The sequence below is a fragment of the Equus caballus genome, chromosome 15 (assembly GCF_041296265.1).
Source record: "Equus caballus isolate H_3958 breed thoroughbred chromosome 15, TB-T2T, whole genome shotgun sequence".
In the NCBI taxonomy this organism is placed as follows: Eukaryota; Metazoa; Chordata; class Mammalia; order Perissodactyla; family Equidae; genus Equus; species Equus caballus.
The window spans coordinates 51,134,856-51,161,039 of NC_091698.1; the positions used below are offsets into that span (position 1 = coordinate 51,134,856).

At 39.8% G+C, this 26,184-nt stretch overlaps 1 protein-coding gene across 2 annotated transcripts in view; it reads right to left on the reverse strand.

Annotated features, from left to right (window-relative positions):
* MEIS1 (Meis homeobox 1) overlaps positions 1 to 26,184 on the reverse strand; it is a 132,192-nt gene that overhangs the window by 28,385 nt on the left and 77,623 nt on the right. The gene's annotated exons all lie outside the window — the stretch shown is intronic.

Sequence of the window (26,184 nt, forward strand, 5' to 3'; positions counted from 1 at the left end):
AAGAATAAAATGATCCCTCGAGTATGCGTCCTGTGTAATAGAAATAGGTAAAGAACGTCTGAAAAAACTCTAAAAATAGCTTACGTTAAAGTTAAGTCTGAACTGTCATTTTATGAGCCCCAAAGAATAGGAAGTGACAGAAAGAAAATGGCAACTTTCCAAAGAAAGTTATCTGCACAAATCCAATTTTATTTCTTGAGGTTCGGATGGGAGGGGGCTTCTGATGCTGGTTGTCTGGTATTTACAAGTTTACAATACATTGAAAGAAAACACTTATTTAAACAATCAAGCAGGCTCTTTGAGATGAGCATCAAGGGGAAAAGAAAAACTCGTCAGGGCACACAGATGGAAAATGTCCAGCCTTGTATCTTAACGATATCCTTGGCCAAATGTACTCCTTTCATCAAATTTTCCACCCCTGACTGCAAATGTGGATGCCAAGACAGTGATGAACTTTATCTTATCTACCCTGGTAACCAAGTTTCAATAACGTTCCCTCCCTCACTGGCTTGCCCACTCGAACAGCACATTGTAATGGCAGCAGAAAATTTGAAAATAATCCTGTACAGAGCTCGCTGGTGAGATAATGGAAGGCTACGCTGCCCCTTCTCAAGCCTCAGATTAGTAATTTCTTGTGACACAGGACTGCCTCTATACCGAAACTGCAAAACAGCTATAACAAAGCAATAGAGGTGGAAGCAATTTTCAAGCAAAATGTTACATGCTATACTTTAAAAGGTATGGGAATAGGTACCTGCAGAGCTGATCTAACAGGAGGAATTATGGCAACTGTCCAATATAACCCTTATCAAGGCAATGTTCTGTTGCTTGGCTGAATATGTTGGAAGAACAATTTCGGAACTTCTTTTATCCTTTTTCCTCCAGCCCTTTGCCTCCTCCACAGCTAAGTTTAATGCATTAATATAAGTTGACCTTGAGCTAAACTCTGGTATGTGATGGAGAGATACTCCCTTTAAAGAAAAAAAAAATCTACCATATGGCCTTTAACCATTAGATCTCTGTGTTCTTTTAAAACTTCTACTGAGTTTCTGTCACTGAGGGAATATTGTGGATCTACATTAAAATAACAAGCATATTACATATGTGACCTCTAAGAGGATAAGCAGACACTTGCTAACCAAATATGTTTGTATTTGTTTAACATAAATTTTTTTTTGCCTATAAAAACTTCTCCCACTTTAAATAAACTTGCAGCCATTTTTCCCTTATGCGTTGACTATGAATAGCTTACACTGTGACAATTACATTGATCTAGGATACTTTTTTCCTTTAAAAAAATCCATAATGCTTCCCTATTGTCTCCCAGCTTTATGAATTAGTTTTACTGTTTCAGTGAATGCTTTTTTGTCTTCTGACTGCACATTATCAAAGAGACACTTTGTGCCTCCTATTTGCATTACAAAAGCAATGCACCGTGCAGTCGAAGAACATAGCCTGAATGCATAGTAGCGGGGTCCTGCATCCTCACACAGGCTGGAATCAAAAGAAGAACGGGGGTGTCGGTCCTGGCTAAGAAGCCAAAAATGTTTGGAGCATTGTCAGTGAAGTCACAGGATTTCGACCTGCTTTCTTAATTCTCCACCAACGCTCCTGCTCTTGGATCGCCTAGCTGCTCAGACTAAACATGCCCCATTGATTGTTTGGCACTTCCTTTTTCTGAAGCCCAGTCAAGCCATTTCCCAGACAGTCCCTCCCATTTCTTGTACATCCAGCAGCAGTTAGGAGTAGTCGCTAGTGAAGGTGTGCCAGTAGGAAAGTCAGGTAGGAATCTCTAAACATGATCTTATCACATGAAAATGATTGAAGTGTGGGAGGAAAAGTTGAACACGGGGTAATAATTTCATAGCAATCTTTACTTTCTCATTGAGACTATCTTTGTAACACACAGCCATGGAAAACATTGTTTTATAGTCAATTATAAGAGGCCAATACTACAATGCCCTGCCTGTCCTGCCTATATGATCTTCCAATTTCTTGTAAATACCAATTAAATATAAAAGAAAAACACTAAATAAAAAGGACTAATACTTATATTAAGGGATTTCAAGGTCCTTTGTATTGGGAATTTGTTTTTAAGTTGCTTGCAATTCTTCAATAATAACAATGTTTTAGATCGATTCTTTATTAGCTATGTTATGTGTGTTATAGGAGTATTTTTCAGTATATGCATTAAAGCATAAAATTTAGACTCTAAATTAGCAATTACTTATATCCTGTTCCTAAAAGTATTAAAATTCATGAAGAGTGCTAAAATTATTTTGAACAGATATGATAATTAATGAATTCCCTGAATATTGATTCTCTTAGTAGAAGACCATGGCTATAAAAGGAAACACACAAAGGCCAATAAGAAAATAGGGTGGGAGGAGTGTGGGGGGAGGTGGGGAGGAATGGGGGAGAAAACTCATGCTTCACTTTTGTGTCCTCTTTGAATTGTTTTAAATAATACTGGCTCATTTGAACTCTGTTTGTCAGCAGGACAAACACACTGCGTGCATTATCTCATGTACTCTTGGTGGCCCCCAGGCATAGGGACTGTGCTGTGCTCCATTTCACAGATGAGGAAGCTGAGGCTTGGCTAGGTCAAAAAACACGCCCAACAGCTCACAGCTACTTAGTTCTGGGGCCAGGTCTGTCCTCTCCTGAGTTTCTCCACTCATTTGCACTCTCACTGATGTTTCTTTCCCATGTCTCCATTCCCTTTTTTAAGCTACATTTTTAAACCAAAAATATATGATAACATGAACTATGTTGAACTATGAACTATGTCGTTAACTGTGGTGAGCAGTGACTGAATGTTTCACTGCAGTTTTAACAGCCTTGATCCAGGAAAGAGTTGCTGCTCTCCCTGCCCCCCCCCCACCCCCGCCCTGCCCCACCTGCATCCCACCTGCATCCCCAATGCTTCTGCCCTGGAGGCAAAGATCAAGGGGCTGGGATGGAGCTGTGGGGCAAAAGGTAGTTCACCAGACTCTTACCCCACATTCTCCCTCCAGCATCCATCCAAAGGGACTTTATTAACAGGAGCTTAATAGTATTACTAGGAGTGGTAGAAGTAGCAATGGTAACATAAATTAAGAAGTGAGGATGTCCAGGCGTTATTCCAAATACTTCGCATATATTAACTCATTTTATCCTCACAAAATCTTACGAGGTAGGGACAACTATATACCCATTTTACAGATGAGAAGACTTGGGCACAGAAAGGACAAATAACTTTCTCAAGTTCACACAACAGGTAAGTAGTGGAGCTGGGATTTGAAACTTGGTAGTGACACAGAAGTTGTGAAAAATTCACTTCCAAACTATTTTGTTTTTTAAATGATGGGTGGAGCAATCCCACTCATTCTTGATGAGTTAATCATGAATATATATGATGATTACTACTCACTGCATGAATAAGCTATTATCTCAATGTGTGTGTGTCTTTTATTTCTACAACTCAGTTCTGTTAATAGAAGCAATAGTAGATTTTGCTACAAGATACAAAACTCAATAGAAACAAATATGTCCATCAGAGCTTGTTGCATTGCTTCTAAATACAAGAATGAGGATAGGTTATATACAAGAACACTCTAAGGGTCATAGAAACAAATGCCTGCTATCCCATCCAACTACACTACAATATGCCATACATTGTCTGCTTGAAAATAAATTGTTGGGTTTTTTTGCCAATTACTTTCATTTCTTATGTGATTCTTAATCAAATATGAGTTAAATTACATTTGGAACCATTTCATTTTAGTAGAATACTAATAAAAACACCCAAATGCTATTCCCATTCATAATGCTACTAGCCCAGTTCTGTGCCCAATAAATATTTGTTGTGTGAATGAATGAATGCTATTGAAGTTAGAGATACCCAAAAAGCCTTAACTAGCATTTTCTAGTAGATGACTTCAGATAAACATCAGAAAACTAGCAGCCCCATTTCAACAGTTATTCATCCTTCTCACTCAGTTCGACAAATTCCGAAATAGTAGAGATTTTATTTACTTTATTTAACTGACATTTATATAATGCTTACTCTCTGCCAGGCAATGTTCTCAGTTCTTTACAAGGATTCACTCATTTAACCTTTGTAACAAGCCTATGCGGTAAGCATTTTTGCCTTTATGTTACAGATGAGGAAACTGAGGCACAGAGTCTAAGTTACTTGGAAGTAGGATGGAGCTTGGATCTGACCCTAAGCAGTCTAGTTCTGCAGCCCACGCTCTTGATTACTGTGTTATTCTGTTTGTCTTTCTTTGCGTGTGTAATTCCTCCCAAAGTGTCTCCAAAATCCACTCCATGTTGTTGTTGGGTTCATCTGTTGCAAAAGTTCCCCTCCCACTCTCCAACTGCCAGGTAGGGAAATTCAAGTTCTCCATCTTATGGGGCCTATCACAGGGCTGAAGAAAAGACAAAGGAGACTGTTTTGACCTACCGACAGGCTGTTCCCCAAGACTTTCACTTTAGCAAATAAAACAAAACAATGGTACACCATACCGGACCACTTTTCTGAAAAGAAAGTTCATGACCGATTTATACAATAAATTCCAATAAAGCAAGGATCTTTTCCAAACTACGTACAGCTCATCTCTGCTATTTCAGAGAATGTGCCTCTTGAAAGGAGACCTACCCCCAACCGGAAGAACATTTTTCCACTTTAAAAATCAAAGTGAAAGGGTTTTGAAACCATTAAGAGAAAAGACAAGAAAGATGAAATACAATGATACCATTTTGAAATGAGTCTGTTGACAGTAATCATTACTGCCTTTACAGATGCCCTGTCCATCATTAAATATTCAGGGAAAATCCTTGTATAAAGAGTAAAGTATCCACAAGCTGGAAGCAAAAACAGTATATTTGGAGAGAAGCTATTCTGAGAGAGAAAAAGCTAGAGATAGGGAGAGAGAGACGGAGAATTCGTGCTGCTCCCAATATGACTAAAGACCCCTGGAACTGGTACTCATTCTCTAGTGCTAATTTTCCCACTTAAATTACAGTGATGGTGTAGCCTCATCTCATTAGAGATCATTGTCCCCAGTAGACAGTTGTGTTTATGGGGGACTCTGGCTGTTCCACACCTGCTGATCAGGTTGCTATGTGATCAAGGCTGCATACAAACAGGAGACTCGAGCTTGCTGGACTGCGACTGATGAGCCCGGGCTAATTCAGGGGTGATTATGTAGTTTACTGGACCACTAAACCTCTTTAAGCTTGTAATTACTGCCTATTTGAGTAAAGAACATTCAAAAGCAATTCACTGCATCATGCCTGCCACAGCTGGAAGCAGGCTGCCAGCAGTCTGTGGGGACATTAAAATCTACAGGGACGTGGATGGAAGCCCAGCTAGCAGACACTGTCAGCAGCACCCGCAGCCAAGTACGTGCACATTCCCGCTCACCTCTCCTGACCAAGCTTACCATTAAAGGTGCAATGGAAACTATAGAACAGCCATAAAGATGACAAATAATGGAATGTAATGGTGCAAACTACATTTTAATGATTTCCCCCCTTTGTAAAGCTAAAATTTAAAAAGTCTTTTCACCATGCCAGAGAGAGAGAGCCAGAGAGAGAGAGAGCGCATGTGCTTTAAATAATATACACTACTGAGATTTACTGTGTACTTGCTAAAAGTTCTATCCAAAAAAGTACCAACTGGAAAACAAAATGCCCAGCTTTTATGTGTTCTAAAAGAACTGGGACGTACAGTCGTTGGCGATCTCTTCCACCCACTTCACTGCTGTGTCTATAACCTTAGCTGGGAAAATATTGTTTAGCTAGTTGATTGACATGTTCTAAAATCACATGTGTAGATCTTTGCTGTTAATGAATTAAAATGCCGCTCAGACACCTGAGTGAAATTTACTTCCAAGAGTCAGAGAAGATTTCAAAAAAAAAATCTATCAGTATTTATCCATGTTCTCATTTTCTTTTGCTGTCACCTTCATGACTGCAGCTCTTTTGTATAACGAAAGTGTAAACCACGCTTTGCATTGCTCCGGGTATAATTATTACTTGTCTCTAAGTAACAAAAAAAGACTGGAACTTAATGAAGGGGGATTAAGTTAATTTCTTTTTTAGCTAACAGTTTCCTGTCTCTTAAAATGCAGACTTTGGTGAATGTAACGTTCAGGGAAGGAAAATTAAGCTTTTTGTTTCAACTAAAATCTCCACTTTGGAATATTGATATTAAAATATTAAGATGATGTTTATTCTTTAAAAGTATGTAAATCTGGTATTAAATAAAGCCACAGAAATCCTCTCTGACTACTCCATCCAAAGTCCACAGATCCAGGGGGTTTGTGTTATCTAGACATCATTCCTATTAATATTCATTAGGTGGGTCTGCTTGCATTTTTATAAGCTGTGAGAGAAGCAAAAGAAACAATCAGAATTCTTTAACACACAGGCATTATCAATTCAACATATGCCAAATAGCAGAGCACCCAGATCTGAAGTTAAGATTCAAATGCAATTTACCTCTACTAAGCTAATTTTCACAAAAACTCTCTTCCCTTTACCCATTGTAGTCTAAGCTATTTAATTATCTCTATTCTCTGTAACATATACTTCAATTTTTAATTTAAGAGATTATTCAGCACTATATTTTATCTTGGTTAACAACAGAACCCTTATCTTGCAATCAAACGAAAGAGAATTTCCCCTTAAGAAAAAAAGAAACCCTAAAAACTTTAAATTGTTTTAGTAATAGGATTACTTTTATCTTTATGAACCTTCTTAAGCAAACCCTTTTTAACTCCCCAAAGCATTTACTGATGTGAATTCACTGTCTCCAGAGTGGATTATACAAGAGGGAAGAGTCTTAGTCAAAATTTGGGCAGATCCCCAAGATTTGTTTCCCAAGTTACGCTTTCTCGTCGTCCAATCTAACTGGACAAGTGAATGCTAGCACAGCTGTGGACTTATTTCTGTGGGATTCTCCCAGATCACAGAGATATTCGGAGAATATCTTAGATGAGTAGGAGGCAGAGTCAGACCTAGACGTGTCACCAGCAAGATGACAAGAGAAAGTTGGATGAAATAAAGGTATTCAATCAGAGTTAACTTGAAGGCCAGTTTGAGGCCTTTTATTTATTTTTTTTAAGATTTCGAGTTTGGGTGATCTTTATATCCCTCACATTTGTATAACACTTCACATTTTCAAAGAGCTTTTAGTGTATTTTAACCAAATTTGAGCTTTATAATTACTTGGCGAGATTGGAAGGACGGTTAACGTTGCCTCCCTTCTGTAGGGGAAAAAACAAAACTCAGAGTGGACACATGGCAGGGTATATGGCCAGGAAGTTGTGGCTCTTAAGCCTGGAGCGCAGGCCTCCTACTTCTCAATTTAGTTCTCTCTACACTCTACTGAAGCTCAAAGTTTATCTCGTTAATGATCAAATAAAAAGCTGTAGCCACGTCTGTCAGAAACCCACTGTGAGTTAGTGGAACCCAGCCTCTGTTTTAATGTATGCACATGAGTGGCTCTATACCCAGGGCAAAACCAAGAACTCAAACTAAAACCAGACACAGCAGAACACCTTTGAAATTGGCTGTCATCATTTCTAACAAAACTTATGTAAGCAATCTAACTGATAATGCTAAAAAGTCCTACTTAATGGCATTTGGCCCTTCTGAAGCAGGCTTTGGAAAAGAAATATCCTCAACCAGTCACCGGGTAGTTTGTTCCTCTTCGAAACAACTAGATTTAGTTTGGTTTCATTTAATGTGTCTCTGTCTGCCATTTTATTTGTGACATAAGGTTGCTAATTACATATACAAGGGGCCTAATTTTTCCCTTTCCTAAGTTCCTTCCAAAGAGAACTTAGGCCTATGGAGAGTCATCAACCCGTGTAGGCCAGGAGGGTGGTCGTTAAGTCTGTTTTTGCTTCCCTGACGTGGTTACATATTGACAAATGGCAAATCTAAGGGAAAACATTCTAAGAGTGACTGGTTCCAAGAGTGCAGTTAGGGGACTGGTTTAGGTAGATAACTGAAGTTTACGTCCTGGAACTTGCGCTGTGTGACCTTGATCAAAGCATTTCAGTCCTTTGAGCCTCAGCTTCCTCACCAAATCTGGTGGCATTCAGATGAGATAACTGATGCCCAATTGCTTAGCATAGCGCCTGGCATGTGTCTAGCGCTTGGTAAACAGTAGTAGCCGAATCTGAAATGGCCCTAAAGGTTTATGTATGTGAAAATACATAAAATATACATGGATCTCAATTTATGGGGAAGAAGATCTGACTAGGTAATTCTAGTAATTTTTTTTGCTAGGTTTAAATTAGTCTTTTCTTCTAGGGTTTAAACTAAAGTTTCAATGTTTTCTTGCAATCCTCTTTATTTAGACACACTTCTAGAATATCTAAAGGCAGGGCCGGCTTCACAGGGGCCTCCACATACAAGAGCCCCATGCCTGGTTTCGTGGGTTGACGTTGCCATCTTGAAATTCTTCATAGTTTTTTAAGAAGCCCTGCATTTTCAACTTGCACAGTTTTGTCGACATTCTCCACAAATCACAGAGGTGGTCCTGCTAAAAGGAACGGAGGATATATTTTTCCTATCAGGTGTTTTATACTCAGTTACGATCCCTCTTGAATTTATTTGAGCTTCGCAGGAGTAAATAAATAATTACTCCGTTCCTATAAAAGGATGTAAAAAAGAAAACACTAAAAAAACAAGATTAGGCGAGCCTGACAGTGTAGATGTGCTCAGGCCTCAGACGGATGAGTAAGGACACTTAAATGACCCTCCAGTGGCCTTCAAGGGTTCACACGCTCCTGTAAGTGCCTAAATCACCCTCGGGGACAGATCGAGGCATGGAGAAAATATTCCATATTATAAAGTGTAGGGGGAAAAAAATCAATAATCCGGAACCTTAAAGGTGTGAGGCCCATTCTGGCTCCCTGGACTTAGGGATGTTGACAGCCTTTGTCTTTTGATGGCTGAGAGTCAGAAGTGGCAGTTCGCCCACCTTCCTTGGCAGGGGATGAGTGCCACATTTGGCAGAAAAGTGTGCTCTCGAGAAAAGGGAGCAGAGAATCTTTTGGCCTCGGCTCCAGCTAGGATAGATCAAGAGCGAGAACTTGCCCTTGCATGCCAACCAAATGCTGCTGTAATTAAAAACAAACCTTTGGAAATAAAGTATTTGGAAATTATTTCAATTCTAGCACATTCACAGTACGAGCTCATCAATAGTTACAATTAATTTATTTGGTCGTGGGTTTTGACGGGGAAAAAAATGCTGTCTTTATTTTTTAGCCTTCTTCAACAGAATTCTACTTTTTTTTTTAAGGAGGTCCAGATACATACACAGTTAAGCACACTAAAGAGAAAAATATACATGATAAGGCATAAAGTTTCGGAAAGCTCCAGCACATTTGGATCTCTACCTTATATCAAACCTTCTAAGATAGCAGCACTGATTTTTAAAGATGCAAAATTCCATCATTTTGATGATGCCAAATGATGAACTTGACTATTATATGCATATATTTTGTTTAATGGCTTCATTTACTTTAATAACAAAGGGAAACTAGATTTTACAGATGAAAGGGTTTTTTTCATGGCTCCAATACAACTGGGATTTTAAAAATCTGTGATGTTAACCAATATGTGATAATGGCTGCTCTCAGGAGCCCTATTTTATAACATTTTATGCAGTGGAAACCTACCACCAGAGTATGCTGATTCTAAGAAGGCACAATTGGGGTGATGTCAGAGGTCTCATGATTGTTCCATGTTTCTTTTCTCTGAACAGATACATGTTCAGTATAAAGTGTTGGCTGTGAAATTAACTGAAGCAATGGGATTAACTCACGAAAAATTTATTATAAACGAGGCAAGAAAGTGCTGTTCCTGTGATTTCAGGGATAAGAAAATAATTGCATAGACCTCTTTTCCCTCTGTTCAGAAATCTGCCTACAGGGTTTAATATTTTGTTGAGAATCAAAAAAATAAATCACAGCAAGTGACTTCAGTTTAATTCCTGTTTGACTTCTTCATTCTACTGCATATGTATGGTGAATCAGGAAACCAGAAACTCATCAAAACCAATTCCCACAGGAACAAAAGACACACCACCTCAGAACCTCTCTGTCATCCCCTAAAATGTCCCCATTTATTCAGAATGTACAGGTAGTTTCAAAAAGAAAAGAAAAACAGGAAGGAAGGAAGAAGGGAAGGAAGGAAAGAAGAGGACATTTGGCTCACTAAAAATTCTGGTAAGATGACACAAAACCAAAGTCTGAAATGGTGCTTTTTTTACTGAGAATCATACCTTGAAACTCTAGAACACAACAGATGCAACTTGCCAGCCACACACAGGATGTAGAGTGATTTTGCAGACACTATCTTGGCCCAAGATGGCAGCTCATGATTAATGGCTGCGTCATCCTCGGCCCTGCTGCAGTCGGGCCTGGGGTCTGATCCTGACACACAGAGCCTCCGTCCGCAGCCAATCAGCAGATATAAGCGCATAGGCCCTGTCAGGTTGACATATCATTCCTTCGACAATGTCAGCGAGTATTAATGTTCAATTATCTGTCCTAGAAATGACCCTCGCCTTTATGCATTGTGTAACTGCGCACATGGCACTCTGGTAGTCCCAAAGACAAGGGCAGAAATGCCCGCAATAAACCAGCAACTGGGAGTTGGCTTTCTAACACATAATGACATTGCCTTGCAATATTAAATTGGAGAATTCTTTTTAGTTCGTTTCCTAAAACATATTTGAAAGATGGATGAGCCATTTATCTACCTATCTATGTACTATGTATCTATGTATCTATCTAAATCTGTCTTCCTTTTAGCACGTGTGCATGTCAGTAGTCCTTACTATTTAAACATCTAGACTTCAAATGACTCGTCTTGTGACTTGCTGATCGTACTGAGCCAACGGTTCTTTACGTACGACAATGGACAATGTGCTGTTCATTATGTGTGGGGTGACTTTTATTTCATGCAGCCAGGTGTATATCATTTACCATCAAACCAAAATGAGAATAGTAGACTCTTCTGGAGCGGTGTCAAGATCAATTCAACTTCAACTCATGAAGCTAAAGGAATCTGTCCAACCTAGCAATCCCTCCTTCCCACTGTTGAAAATAAGGCCTCCGGCAGAGGAATGATCTAAAAAACATACCTGAAATCGTTTTGCTTGTTGACCTTTACAGTTGCTCAAATATTTTAAAATATTGTGTTGATTTGTTGTAGTTAAACTAAAAATCTCCCTTTTCTGTCACATATCATGGCAAGAAAAAACTTTTATCTTAGCAGACAGCTGCATTTGCATGGTTTTCGTTGAACTCACATTCAAAGGTTATCAATAACAAGTATGCAAACTTCTTGTACAACCAGCACTGAAAGATAATGTACAGTAATTGCATGATAACTTCCTACAAAACTGAGATAAAACATTTAATGCAATCTCAAGTTCACAACCTACATATGATAGCACAAACTTAAGTAGCTTAGATTGGGACTCAATGAATTTTCCTTATGATTCTAATTTTTAAGGAATAGAAAATGCAATTCATTTATCCTGAGAAAATCACTAAAAATTCATTATTTTGCCTTAATTTTAATGTGTGAAAAGCAGGCTGATTATGAAACGTTCCTATTAAAAGTCTAAGCAGTTCTTGGTCACAGTGTGGTGGCAGGCACTATTTCTACATGTATTCTCCACTGCACTGTGAAAGTTCTTTTATCTTTTTTCTTTTCCCTTTTTTTTTTTTTGGTCTGCCTACTGCATTCCTGATAGCAATTTTTTCCAAATGACTTCCATTCTCCTCCAGCTCTCAAACCTACTTCTTGGACACTTAACAGTTGACTTTGCCTCCTGGTCTGCTGAAAGATCTCATAGGAGAATAGCACTCGAGACTCTCCTCTCCTCTATTTCTAAATCTCTCTACGTTCATCTTCCTCTCCTGGTTCACACTTATTGCTAAGCTCTAACTCTGATGCCATCCCATCACCCTCCTCTCTCAACCCCTCCATGGCCAGCTTGTTCTTGATCCTTGCTCCATTAATCAGTCCCTTTCTATATTTATCTTCAAAGCTTCCTTCTCCATTCCCTAAGTAAATAATCAGGCTGTGCATTAACAAAGTGCATGGAACACAGTAGCAATTCCACGAAAAGATAGCTGAATTCGATTCTAGAATCTCCCTTCTCCTAAATATTAAAAAAAGAAAAGAAAAGCCTTTCCTTCTTGTTACCACTTCCTCAAGCTCCTGCCCACCTGTACCCTTTAGTATATTTCCTCAAGCAATTGCAAAAGGGTGTACCCTTGATGCTCCATTGCAGTATCACCACCACATGCCTCCTAATACAACTTTTTTCTCCTTCTAAGGCCTGAAGCAGCTCTTTCAAAGGTCACTGATGTTCTCCTCATCCCTATACGAGGACCTTTCCCAGTCCTTTGACTTCAGAAACCTCTCGGGGTTTGGTCACCTCCATTTTGAAACTTTGCTCATTCATTTGGTCAATAAATATCATCAAGCATCTATAATACAGCTCTGAAGATATAGAGATGAAAGATTGAATCCTGAAATCTAGACAGGGAGGCAGCTCGTAAACAAACAGTCACCAGGATAAGTACTCTCTATCAGATGACCATCAAGGTGCTATGGGTCTGGCGGCAGAGGCCATTTCCTCTCTGCTGGGGAGCAACAGGAATGGCTTCCCCGAGCAGTGACAGTTGAGATAAGACATGAAGGATGCAGAAGAAAGTGTGAAGTGGAGAAGGGGTCATGGAGGTGACGCATTCCAGATGAGGGAACAGCATGTGCAGGTGCACAGTGTACGGGACTATTCAGCACCTATGGGGAATGTAAGCCTTCAGGCTTGGCTGCAGCACGGCATGGGAAGTGTGCATGGAAAGGGCAAGAGATGAGCCTGGGCGCTCAGTGGGCCAGTGTCAGACTTCAAAAAGTCCTTAAAGGGCATTCTAAGGATGTTGTATCCTAAGGGCAATAGGCAGATATCACAGAGTTTTAAGTAGCGGAGACTTGGCCAAGTTTTGTTTTAGAAAAATCACTCTAGTGGCAAAATGAGGGATCAATATTAGAGGCAAGGAGGCTGATTAGGGGAGTGGGCAAGCAGGAGACAATGAGGCAGTGGCAGAGGGACAAGATAGGGATAAGAGAATGGAGAAGTCTCTAGGAGGGAGAATTGATGGGACTCAGGGGGAAGGAGACAGGAACTTTCAGGGATGACTCCTAGGTTCCTGTTTGGAGTTTCTGGGTGCATGGTGATGCCACTGACTGAGATGAGGATGATGGAAAGGGCAGCCAGTTTGGGGCCATGAGGGATTCTGTTTGGGGACGTATTCTTTGGCTTTCTTATCGTTGTGCCTTCCTTCTTTTTCTTAGAATATGAAAGCGTTGGAGCTGGAAGGGACTCCAGAGCTCAGTTCAGCACACCTCCACATTTGACAAAAGATCTCTCTGCCTGCTGCTTTGCCTTTTTCTCTAGGTTTTTCCCTCCAGAGAGCCTTTAAATATAGGCATCCCCCAAATTCCATCTTTGACTGCCTCCTTTTCTCTTCCACCACTTTATGGGGCCATGACTCCATAGACATCTCTAGCTTCAGTGGCAATAACACTCAAGCCTCGTGCTCTCACCAAAGCCCCAGCAATCTCATTTCCGACTAGTGGCCACGCAACTCACAGGAACGTCCCACCAGCGCCAGATCACAGCACATCCCAGACTACATCCTCACCTTTCCCCGAAAGCCAGTTCCTCCCTCTGACTTCCCTTCTCCTGTGAAAGAGCCTGCTGACCTCACTGCTCCCTGACTGCCCAAAATGAAATAGGGGAGTCACCTCTGATGCTCATCCTTATCAAATGTTAAATCCTTGAGTTCAAATCCAGCCCCTGCTTCTGACTGTGCTACTGCAGGCAAGTTGTTTAATCTCTCTGAACCTTGGTTTTCTTATCAGCAAAACTGGGAGACTAGCAGGACCTCCCTTAGATGCTTTTTGTGGGAATTCAATGAGTTAAAGCATGAGCATGAGAGTGCTCAGCGGGGGCCTCCCCAGGTAGGGGCAGGATGGGAGCAGTCTGCCCCAGCAGAGAGGAGTTATTTTATTCACTGACATTATTTACAATTGCCAGTGCATGGTGATAATAATAAACAAACTGACTTTTCATCATTTTATTATTATTTGTAAATTCTCTGCACACATTGCACCGAGGGCAAACAGCTCCCAGGACCCACCTTGGCACATCACTGGCATTTAGCAAAGTACAGGGTACGCACGTGCCAGGTATGAGTGTTTCTATTTATGAGGTGCCAAGTTCACCTCCAAAATATCTTCCACCTCTCCGTTTCTTTACACTCTCACAACCACATCCTTCTTACCTGAACTGCTGTAACTGTCTCCTAACTGTTCCCCAGTTCCTTCTACAAACTGCACCACCAATTAGATCTACGCCCTTTTCAAAGAGCTTAGAAAGCTCCGAGATGTGCATGGTTCCTTGCACACAGTAGGCACTCAGAACACATTTGAACTTATTTAGAAAAAACTTTAACAGCCCAATTTATATTGTCATTCAAAGGTAAGAGTAGATATGGCCTAAAGTTTAGCCTCACTTATGGTGGGGAAAAATAGCAAGCACGTTTGAAAGCTGCTTTTTCCTGCCATGTGGGGGATTAGGTCATCACATCATGGAAAACATTCCAGCCATCTCCACACAAACCACAGTTGAAGGTATTCCGAGATGAAGGCCCTGCATTCATCCTGCTGCCAGCATAATCCCGCCCCCCCCCCCCCCCCCCCGCCACACACACACACATACACACTTGCTCTTGCTGCAATGCAGGTGTCAGAGCCACACAGAGCTCCAGGGACAGCACGGCACCCACGCAGGGAACCACAGCTCTCTGGTGGTACCAGAGAGCAATTGTGATCACTTTTGAATAAGTGTGGCAAAGGTATGGCTCTGAGGAGGTCAGGCGGACTTCTGCTTCGGTTCTCATCAGATCTAGTCAACATTGTATGCAAGACAGTTTCAATAGCAATAACAAACCATAATCTTAAGTGTCAAGGTACGGAAATGGTGAGATCCAGCAGGTTGAAAATTAGGGCTCTGAATTTTTTTCCAGTTTCTGTTTTATTATACACTAAGATCTCTGGTAGATCTCCAGCCTTTTCTATCCCACTTACTGCTGCAAAACGTTTCATCTATAAAGTGGGGGTACAATTAGTAATTGTAGGATCATATGCAAACTAACTACTTAGTAATTAATAACTGTTTAAAATCAAGTGAGATACTTGCTTATAGACTGATTTTTTAAAAAAATCAAATGTACGCTATTTCATGCAAGTCTATTTGGCCTCTTTTCCTTGGAAATTCATCCCACCATTTACTCAATCACTCTCCTGGACACTGAAGTGATGAATGTTGCTGAGTGCCCCTGGTTTCTGGTCCAGTACGAACACTCTCGGGGCGTAAGTCCAGGGCGCCTGTCTTCTTGGTAATTGATGATGTTTTCACTTCAAGGTGTGGGTCTGAGACCCAGAGGGCTCAATGGGGAAGTAAATGAATTGACTTGACTACATCTCTTACCCACCTCTCCTGATACGCATAAACTCATTACTGCCAAAGGTACCTCCGTGTTATCGAGAGAGGTTGGCGATATATATTTTTGACAATGGTTAAAGTGATGCCCTTATTTTTCTTTTACGTCCGTGAATTAAAATCTTGGTTTGGCATTACAATTTTTTGTGAAAATCTGATCTTCACTAAATTCACAGTGAATTATAAATGCCTGGCCCAAAACAAAGAATAATCCACAATGCCATCAAAAGTACACTCTCTTCCTAATTTTGATTTCTAGGTCCCATGGCTTCCATAGAGAAAGCATGCAGGGGCACACACATACTGTATTTCAAATGGAGATTTTATGTAAGCTTATTTTTATAGTGATTCCAAGGGTAGCTGCTCTGCTTTTTATCTATGCAAACTGGAAATAAAGTAGGCACCCTGCCAGCTCCCTGACAGCAGGCCAGGCCCAGGCTGCCATGGGTGACTCGCACAATGACATCTAAAGGGTCCAGAAAAGAACCCTGACTAATGGCTTTTGGATTCCTTATGACCTTTGATCTTCAATGACTTAGACCAAAATAAATGACCTAATTTCAAGAAACTACATCCAGCATGTGAACTCTAATGAGTGAGAGAATTTACCTGCTAAGCAATGATTAATAGGTATGTGCTGCTTGTAAGAATTCCTTAGATCTTAGCCCAACTAGAGGGAATATACTTTTCAGATGCTCACTTTTTAAAACAAATTCATCTTCCAAGATACTGTGAAATTTGAGAGTGCCCATGGCAGATAAAGTACACAAGGCAGTGGAAATACAAAAGGATTTCCTGGAGCAAAGACAAAGTTGGGGAGTAGTATCAGGAACAAAAGCCTTTCTCCCTCAAATGTCTGCATTGTTTCTGTAGTTAGTGATCCTGCTACCTTCTTACTGACAAAGGCTATCAGATCTGGAGGGCTGGCACAGGAATGTGGGAGCTAGCACAACCCTTGCACACACCACCCTCCCTCCACGATAACTTCCATTGCTGCATATTGTCACCAGAGCACCAAAGGTAGATGGGGTGAAGGACAAGAGTCTGTGTCACTCAACCTTCAGAACTACCTCTGCACCCACCCGGAACACACAGTGCACTGTCAACAGCCCAAAAGACAAAGTCTATGTATCTGCAGAGTCCTTGGTCTATCAGAAGCTTTCTGGGTATTTCAGACCCATGAAAACTCTTTGATATTCATTGAGAGCAGTGAAATTACCCCGTACGATACTATTAACGGTGGATACATGTCATACATTTGTCCAAACCCATAGAACATACAACAGCAAGAGTGAACCCTAATGTAAATTATGGACGTTGCATGATAATGATATGTTGTCAATGTAGGTTCATCCATTATAAGGAATGTACCACTTGCTGGGGAGCATTGATAATGGGGGCGGCTATGCATGCATGGGGAAGGAGGTACATGGGAAATCTCTGGACCTTCTTAGTTTTGCCATGAACCTAAAGCTGCTCTAAAAAATAAAGACTATCTTTTAAAAACTCTTTGATATTCAAAAGAAAGCTCTTGTACACTGAAAAAGAATTGAAAGTAGGCAAAGGAAAAACAAAACACTTCAGTCCAAATGACGTGATAAAGCTAATGGGTTAAGTTTCAAATCAGAGAAAAAAATCAAAGTATAAAAATCAAAGATGGAGAAAAACAATCATCTTTCCATTTTAAATCTGTCATTTTGCTTATGTTCCTTAGATCCTTGCTGTGCAAATTGTGGTCTGTGGACCTGCAGGCATCGGCACCACCTGGGAGCTCATTCAAAACACAGAATCTGAGACCCATCCCTCAGAACCAGAATCTTCATTTAAAAAAAGATCCCTAGATAATTTGACTTCACAGTAAAATTTAAGAAGCGCTGTTTTAGAAGAAGCAAAAGAATCTTAAATTCTGTAGTTATTTCCATTTTCCCATTTTTCAGATGGTAGACTTTCATTTTGCAAAGTTACTATTTACACCTCAGTTAAATCTCCAAATGTGCACATTGCTAAATCTTACGCTACCAACTCAGAGGAATGTGTAAATATTAATGCTATATTCTATGAAAATGAAAATCAAGAAAATATCTTCTCTTTAGAACCTAAACAATCATTCTACTTCTCTCCATCATATCAGCCTAACAACGTTTCCAATGATTTGGTTTATCACAAGATCACCTTTACAGACTGATTTTCACTCATTCTCACCATGTCTGCTTCGTCACGAGTAAAGAAGGAAGTAGAGTAATAACTAAGTTCACTCAGCATAACAAGGTAAACAGAACACTTCAAGCCAGTCCAACTCTCCCTGCAACAAAAGACACTTTCTCCCCAAATTATCAGGCTAATGACTTCAACCTTTCACTTTATTTCAGTTATGAAAAGCAGCTTTGGTCCCTGGAGCCAGTACTCAAGTGCATTCTGCTTTGCTTCTGTCCTCGTCTTCCCGTCTTCAGTAGTCAAGAAACCAACACTGTGACGTCTTGACCGTATTTACATCATTTCTCGCGAGGTTGGTAAGGGGAACAATGCCTGGGAAAAGGAACACTGTGTGGTGCTACCAAAAGGCTGGCCTTCTCATTCTCAGAGGTTAACACCTACCACTTAGAACATTAGAACAGCCCTAAAATTCCATATGCTGTGACAGTCAACCTATGCGACACATTATCCATGTTAGTTCAAATGTAAAATACAGCATCTGCAGCCAGGAGATTAACTGAATTATAATGCCACATGTGAACGGTATTTTACAGATTTTTCCAAAGGCTCTGAGCATCTACCCCTTAATTAAATCTAATTTGGTTTCCACATAGAGTGTTATTGAGCATATTCACTTCACGATACATGTAAGCTCAATATACATCATCTTCACCTTCCAAGTACAGCTTATGAAGATGTTTCCATGTGGGAACATTCAAACCTGATTTATGGTGCTATTGCAACAACTAAGCAACTAATCTTCCAGGATAAATGCAACACATAAGAACAACCTCACTGAAACATATAAATTCCACATATACTTAAAAATATTATTGTCTGTAATTTAATACAGCAGAATGTTTCTAAGCCTATAACCTTGCATGCAGAAGCAGTTTTTCAAGCATTAATACTTAAATGGGTCATAGACACCACATCTGTCATTCTGTCCTGAAGTCTATGAGGCAAAACCAAGACTATGCTGGCCTATTGATTTTTCTAGCATTTGCTTTAATTTACTTAACCATTGAGAAATCCATCAGTACATAAAGGGCAACTGTCCATTACTGCCTCATTTGCAGACATTCCTTCCTCTCATTTTTGGTAAATATTTCCCTTAAATTGCTATGTGTTTACAGTGTAAAAACGAATTAGGAAAGTGCTCACACCTGTTTCTGCTCAGTAACTGCGGCACTGAGGTATATGTAACGTGCTTAAAGATAGAATAAATATCTAGACATTATTACATCTGTGTGCAAAGGGTGGTAAATTAGATCCTAATTACATTAACAGGGATGCTGCCTCCCAGCTTAAATTTTACATGAGCTCTCTGCAAAAATCCAAAAGCTCTGCTGTGGTTTCTTTATGAGCTGGTGATTACAGCTACTTCCTATGCGGTCACTAAATATTCTGTTTACAAATAAATGAAGAAGCTTTGAGCCAACTTGCCAGGGTAATAATCTATTTTTTTCTCCCCCTCCCTCTTCCCAACAAACCCTCGCCACATATGCATGGCAACAATCAGGAGCCCTGGCTTCATCTAATTACTCCATCACATAATTTCACAAATTGCCTTGTCACTGGGGAGCCAAGTGCAAAACACGCTCACAGTGGGATTTCAGGCAGCAGCTTTCATTTACTACTCATTCCTTGTTAAATTAAACACGAAAACACCAGTTGTGTGAAAGAAGTCAAAAAGAATGCCTGCAAATGAGCCAGACAAGTATATCTCCTATTTACCATTTCGCCAAATACATTGTTGGCAAGAGGTGTCTCAAATAGGAGGGTCCCCTTGGCTGGCTCATTCTTGTTTCGATGCAGCTGCTACAATAGACCAAAACCAAAAGGCCAAGAACAAATGGGCTTCTCCAGAAAGTCAGCTTCATCATAGATCAACAGGAAGCATGAGCACATAGCAAAAAAATGTGATATTCTCAAGCCCCCTACTCTTACCCTCTCTGCCATATGAAATGCCTGGCCGTGATCCTCGCAGGAGAACGTGTATTTGTATTCGATGAATGATGCTAAGCCCTTTGAAGGTATAAACAGCATACCATATTTCCATTCTGGCTAGAAAGAAGGAACCGGATTCCACTAATCTTTAAAAGTTCTCAAATGGAAAGATCATCAATCAAGTTCATACAGTATTAGATGTTTTCCTTTTAAGTATTAATGCCTTGCATGTTTCTGAAACACATCAAGATAAATGCTCACCCATCTCGCTACGGATGTGGGTGGAAGAAAAAGAGTGTACGGTGTGTGACATTACTAGAGGGAGTGAACCTGAGGTTACGCCCCTGGAAGCTGACATTTTTATATCAACAACTAAACACAGCCACTGGTAATTAAAGGTATTGCTTTGTCGCTCAGGAGCCAGCAGGGTCAGGTACCGTTTTACAGCACAAACCAGTCCTTTGTGCATGTAGATTTGCCAGCATTATCTGCACAGGGAGAAGGAGACATTAGCAGCAGCTGTCTCTCTGCTTTTACACTGGAAATTCTATTCATACAGACAGGTGGAGTAATTTAAAAGCCAATGTGGTGCAATTTTGATGTGACTAATGTCACTGCCTACTAAAATGCCACCATTACCACTGTTTATGGAAACATTACTAAAATTACATTTTATTCATAAGAATTTTAGGATTCTGGTTATTACTAGCTTTAAAATGATCAGACCTCAGTGTCATACCCCAGAGCAGTGGCTTAATTCTCCAGGGTTTAGCAGCCTTCTTTGCTGAGAAACGACAGTTGGATTGTAGTTTCAAGAGTAATCGGGGCTGCATAAGCAGTTTCCTCTATCTCCATAAAGCAAATTAAAGACATAGCTCTTTGGCGTCCTGGGCACGTGACAGGCAAAAAAATCTTCAAGGAGCTAAATTCTGTGTTAGAAGGTTTAGTTAGGATTTGCATGAGGAAAGATTCCTTACCCCCGAACCACTGTCAGACATTTTTAGTGAGAGACAGGCAGAGATTTACATATTTCCATAAGGAAGAAGGAACACTTCATGCTTAAAATCTGAAATTCTAACCATAGATTATTACAATTGAACAAAATATCAATAGCTGTAGCTATGCCTTTTTTATGGGCAGATATGTCTGGAAAAAGCATCTAGATAGGAAAAGATCATCCTTGACCTTTAGTTACCAATAACCATCAGATTGCATTACGAAGTTTTATGCCAAATCCTCTGGCTCATATTTTTCCCTAAAAAATACTAATTAGCCAGCTCATGGAAAGAGATTATAATTATATCTTTGAACTCCCACAATGCGATTGGATTTGCTCTGTGTTTGAGAGGCATTTTAGTGGAAAACACATGGAAATTCGAGTCAGGAGATTCTGGTTCCAGCTCAGCCAGTTCCTAGCTTTTGACCTCGAAAAAAATCGTTAACTTCTCTAAACTTGATTTTTGTCATCCTGCCTACCTTACAAGATTGTCTTAAAAATCCAATGTATATGAAAATACTAAACTAGAAAGCACCTAGAGACACACAATTTTATTTAGCATTTTGGTCAGTTTTCTTCTTCAGCTGTTAACAGGACAGAATAATTCAATGTTGAAATAGCCAAGTAATTAATAGATCATTTTTAAAAAACATGACAACAAGTAACATTATGTAGGCAGGAGATAATTTTGTTTCTTTTTTGAAATGAAATCAAGTCATTTTTGTGGAGGTTCTCCCCCAAGAAGATTGGAAACTGGTTTTCCTTTAAATAATAGATAGGAATTATTCCTAAATGTCTATAAACTGCAATAGAAATTATCTCCACCCATTGATCTTTCTTAGGATGAGTGTTCCTATTAACAGACTACACCTCCTGGCCTCTGGACGTCCCAAGAACTTCCTGGAACACCAAATTCTCAGAGGTCATTTGTGTCATGGGAGAGCACGTGGGCTCTGCAGGGACGCTAGCAACAAAGTTAGTGTGAAAGATAAAAAACGACCACAGAATATTAAGAACTGAAAAGCAAAGACGCCGAAAAGGTTAAGTTCATATATATTGTCCCATTTTTTTCCTAACAAGGTAATACCTGGAGGACATTCAAATACAAGCAGTTATTTAAGTCAAACTAAAGATCTCTATTTCAGAATATTTTGAATAATATATTATAAAGCCAAGTTATCTGTGTCTCACTTAAATATCAACTAATTTAGGATGTTTGCATTTACAACATCAAGTTATTTGCAGTCTATCTTCTCTTTATAGTATTCAAAGATAGAGCAATACATCTTGTATGGGCATCCACACTCCCTGGGCTATAATTTGCTGAGCAAAGGCATTTTGCAATGGCAAGAAAAACAAGGACTAAAGGGTCTTAAAAATGTTAAAAAGTTGCCTGGCATAACTCTTTCAGCTACTCGCTTGCTCTCAGAGGCTCTCCACAGGTCCACCAAGAAACAGGTGCCTTATCTGAGTTCCTGAGGGCTCTCTTCTGCTCTTCACACTGTGGTGAACATCAAGTCCATTGAGGTGAACCAACTTTCCCAAGCTCAGGACCCCGCAGACGGAGGGATGAGCAGTAGTGAAACACCAGCAGCCTCGTCAGTGGTAGTCACTTTGATATGAATCCACACAATCACTATTATTACTACCTTGGAGCCTTAATAAAATAATTTTTGCTCCCTCATGGCATTCAGTATACCACAGGTAAGCTTGCGCCATGACCAAGAGGGTTTCCTGACCCAAGCAACAGGCCATTGCAATGTGGTCTCCACTATTTGGTTACCCTCCGGCATGGGCTTACTTCAGCAGAAACAGAAAAATGAGAGCCCTGAACATAGCTATTTAGGGGATTGAAAGAAGTAAAATGGATCAGCTTTCCCCACTGGGATTGGTCCAGATGGTGGGGGTTCAGAGAGATTTGTCCTACAGCAAAATGCCCAAGGAGGAAGGAACATATATGCACACACAGTCATGCTCACACTTTTATACGAAAGACTGAGATGCGAGTCAAATGTTTCCAGTTAAGTCAAATAAAGCATCCTAAATTCCATGACATATAGATTTACTTCTACTGGCAAAACAACCAACCAACCAAACCAAACCAAAACACTGGAATCCTTTCTAAAATGAAACCATCTGATCTTCTCTCCGTCAAAACTTCATACTTTACAGCAAAGGACCTTCACCAGGAATTTTAAACATTGAGAGTAAAAAGCCAAGCTGATATAAAATTCCTAAGGGTTGGACTAAGTTGGTTTAAAAAATACACTCACACATCTCTAGATGATGCTCCAATTTTAATCTGAAAGACAAATCGAAAAGGAACAGTTGCATATTCATTGACTAGGCCGGATAGTTTATCTTCAAAAATATATCGTCACTAAGAGGACTCAGAAGACGACGTGACACTGATATATGCTTTGAAGTATAAATGACTGGCTAGTCTTCAAACAGTTATGTGCATCAGCAACCATCAACTTAATAAATTGTGCTTATATGTGCACTTTTGTTTTGAACCTAATTCTTTATTGAATTAGCCCAATTAAAAGTATATCAGAAAACCAACCTACAGTGTGTTTTTAACTCAGCCTTGGAACTAAAAGGAAAATTTTAGAATAAACTGACAAATTGCCAGCCAGACTCTACACAAGACCCCATTATAAGGCACTGATCATCAGTGAAATCAACAAACTATTTGAGCACAGAAATCTCCATCACACCCCGAAAATAACACAGAGCCTCAGTCAGAGCTCATTTGCTTCTGAGTCCTGTGTACCTGGACACATGGGCAATTTTCAAGTTGGACTTTTGTTTTTACTTTTGATTGTTTTCCTTCCCCCATGCCTCCTCATCAACCGACCTGTAATTACCCCAGGTCAGAGGTGCATAACTGTGATGGGGAAGGAAGGCTGGGGCAAGGGAAGGAGGTGTGTGGAGGCTGGGGGAGAGCTCTGCCAGGTCACTAATGGCCTCTGGGGCAACAACTTGGAGAACAGGCTGATGCTTCTCCTTTGATCTTCTCATTCACAATGATCATTAGTATTAACTCCGATTCTTCTGGGTGAAGAATTCCAGCTGTAGCCTTTTCAGTTTACCTGACCTAAGAAAATTCATCACCCATCCCATTAGGATTTCAATAACCAGCTAAGAAAGAGAAAAAGGCAGTTGCCCCAGAATCTAGAAACCTCCTGCTTCATTATTAAAACAGAGTTTATATGATGTATATCACAGAAGAATGAGGGCATTCCAGTATTATCCCCAGGTAATTAAACAATCCCTTCCATTTTCCTTAGAGACAGATGATTCTCAGTTGCTTAAAAAATAGACTCCTATCTACTCAAATTTGAAATATGCTATCTCCAAAGTAACACAGATCTTGTAAAATTAAGACACAGGGATTTGTTTTCCAAGACTGGGTTAGTTTCAGAAAGCGTAGCTCTGACTCACCATCATTACTAAAGCCTGCAAAGGGGAGAGGCAACTACACGTACGGGGAAAAGTCCTAACTAAAAATAGATTTTTCTTATAGATTTAAGAGAGCTCGTTTTTGACATGGTACATGGACGTCTGAAAGGAAAAAAAAATCTTCTCACTCCTTCATACTAGTTTTCAAGTATCTTAATTTAATAACATATCTGCAGGTAACAGTAGTGAAGAAGGAATCAAAGTTAGCTGCTATTTCCACCAACCACCTTCCTTGGCTCTGGCACATGAACATGAAAATAGGTCAGGACTAGTTTGAAAGAGGGACTGTCTTTCTCAAATACTTTGTGCTACTCTGATTGACATCTCAGGCAAGCCTTTGAGAATATAGTCTTCCTGCCCCACTACCTTCTTAGGACTCATGGTAGCTGAAGGGTGCTAGCTGGTAAGGCACATAAGAATAGTCACTGTTAAAAGGGGTAAGCTATAGAGGTAAGGGATAGAAAAAGAAATAGAAACGGGAGGAGAGGAGCAAATTCCATCTACTACCTTCCTACATGCCTACCTACAGGTTCTTCTATCTGCCTTTTGACCTTTCACTCACCTTGATCAACAGAATGGGTTATCTGGAGACCAAGTAGAAGTACTATTTCATTGTAACAATAATTCATAAGGTTTAGAAAGCAATTCTTCCAAAATTGCAAGCAGAGATATGACACTAAGATGTATCCAACAGATCTTGTTACCAAAGCAAAACCAATGAAACAACATCTGTCTCTTCTAGAGCGTTCAATTCCCAATTCAATTCCATTTACTCCATTCTCAGAGTGGCGGACCCGCAGGGCACTTTTCATCTAATAGTGTTTCTATGGAAACGCCATTCTCAACCTGGAAGATTCTACAACCCCTCACTTTGGCTTTATCCACATTGAGATGAAAGTCTTATAAATCAGAAATGAAGACATAAATTTAGCCACAGACAAAAAAAAAAATATCCAGGCTAGAAGTTCACAAAAAAAAAAAAAAAAGAAAGGAAGGAAGAAAACAAAACAAAATAGCAAAATACATGTATCTGACTTAGAAACAAAGTTTGTCTCTATCATCCCCAATGAGATCCTCAAGATCAGTGAAAGGATGGGGAATCCAAGAGAATGTAAACGAAAATCAATTCGTCATCAGGATCATCTCCCCCAATTCACCTTCAGGGTCACCTCCCCTACTGGTCAATGCCACCTGTGTCACTCCTTGAATGGTTTCTTCACCTGAATCTGCAGGTATGCATTTTAACAATCTTCACTCTCCCTAACTTTCAGGATTCCTAGGACACACGGCAGCTCTATGCAGGCAAATATGTCACTGCATATTTTAAATAAGAACCATATTAACCGCGTTTCTATTTAGATTATATTTAAAACCGCAGTATGTTAGGGTAGGCAAACAAAAAGAAAAAAAGACCGTTGATTTTTACCTTTAAACATTGTATTTAGTCCTTCTCCTCATCTTCACTAGGCCCCTAGGCACATATCTTTGTAACAATATGTAACAATAACCTTTACTATGCAAAACACATCCAGCTTACACATTATGACATAGCAGGTTATATTTACAGTTGGAATAATGCCCTTAAGAAGGAAAAAGAAACCTTGATGTGGCATAGGCCCCTAATTGTGACTATATAGTGACTCATATGCAAATATTAAGTATTTCTTAATTGTTTGCAATAATGTGTCTTCAGGCAAAGGCAAGCATGTCTATTAATAAATGCTCTTATTTTCTTTCTGATTCGCTCTTATTATCTAAATAATGCCAGTCATTCTTTTCAATTCCAGGGAATAGTTTCTTCTAAGAGATCTTCTCCAGTTTTCAAAACTGGCAAATGTTCAACTAAGTCTAAGCTGGAAATTTACATCACTGAAATTTCCTCTTACCCCATAATCACCAAAGTTTAAGACCCGTTTCCTTTTTCTTTTATTGTTTTCATTATACACAAGTATGTCCAGCTTAGCTTGCTAGAGACTGGGAGTCCAAG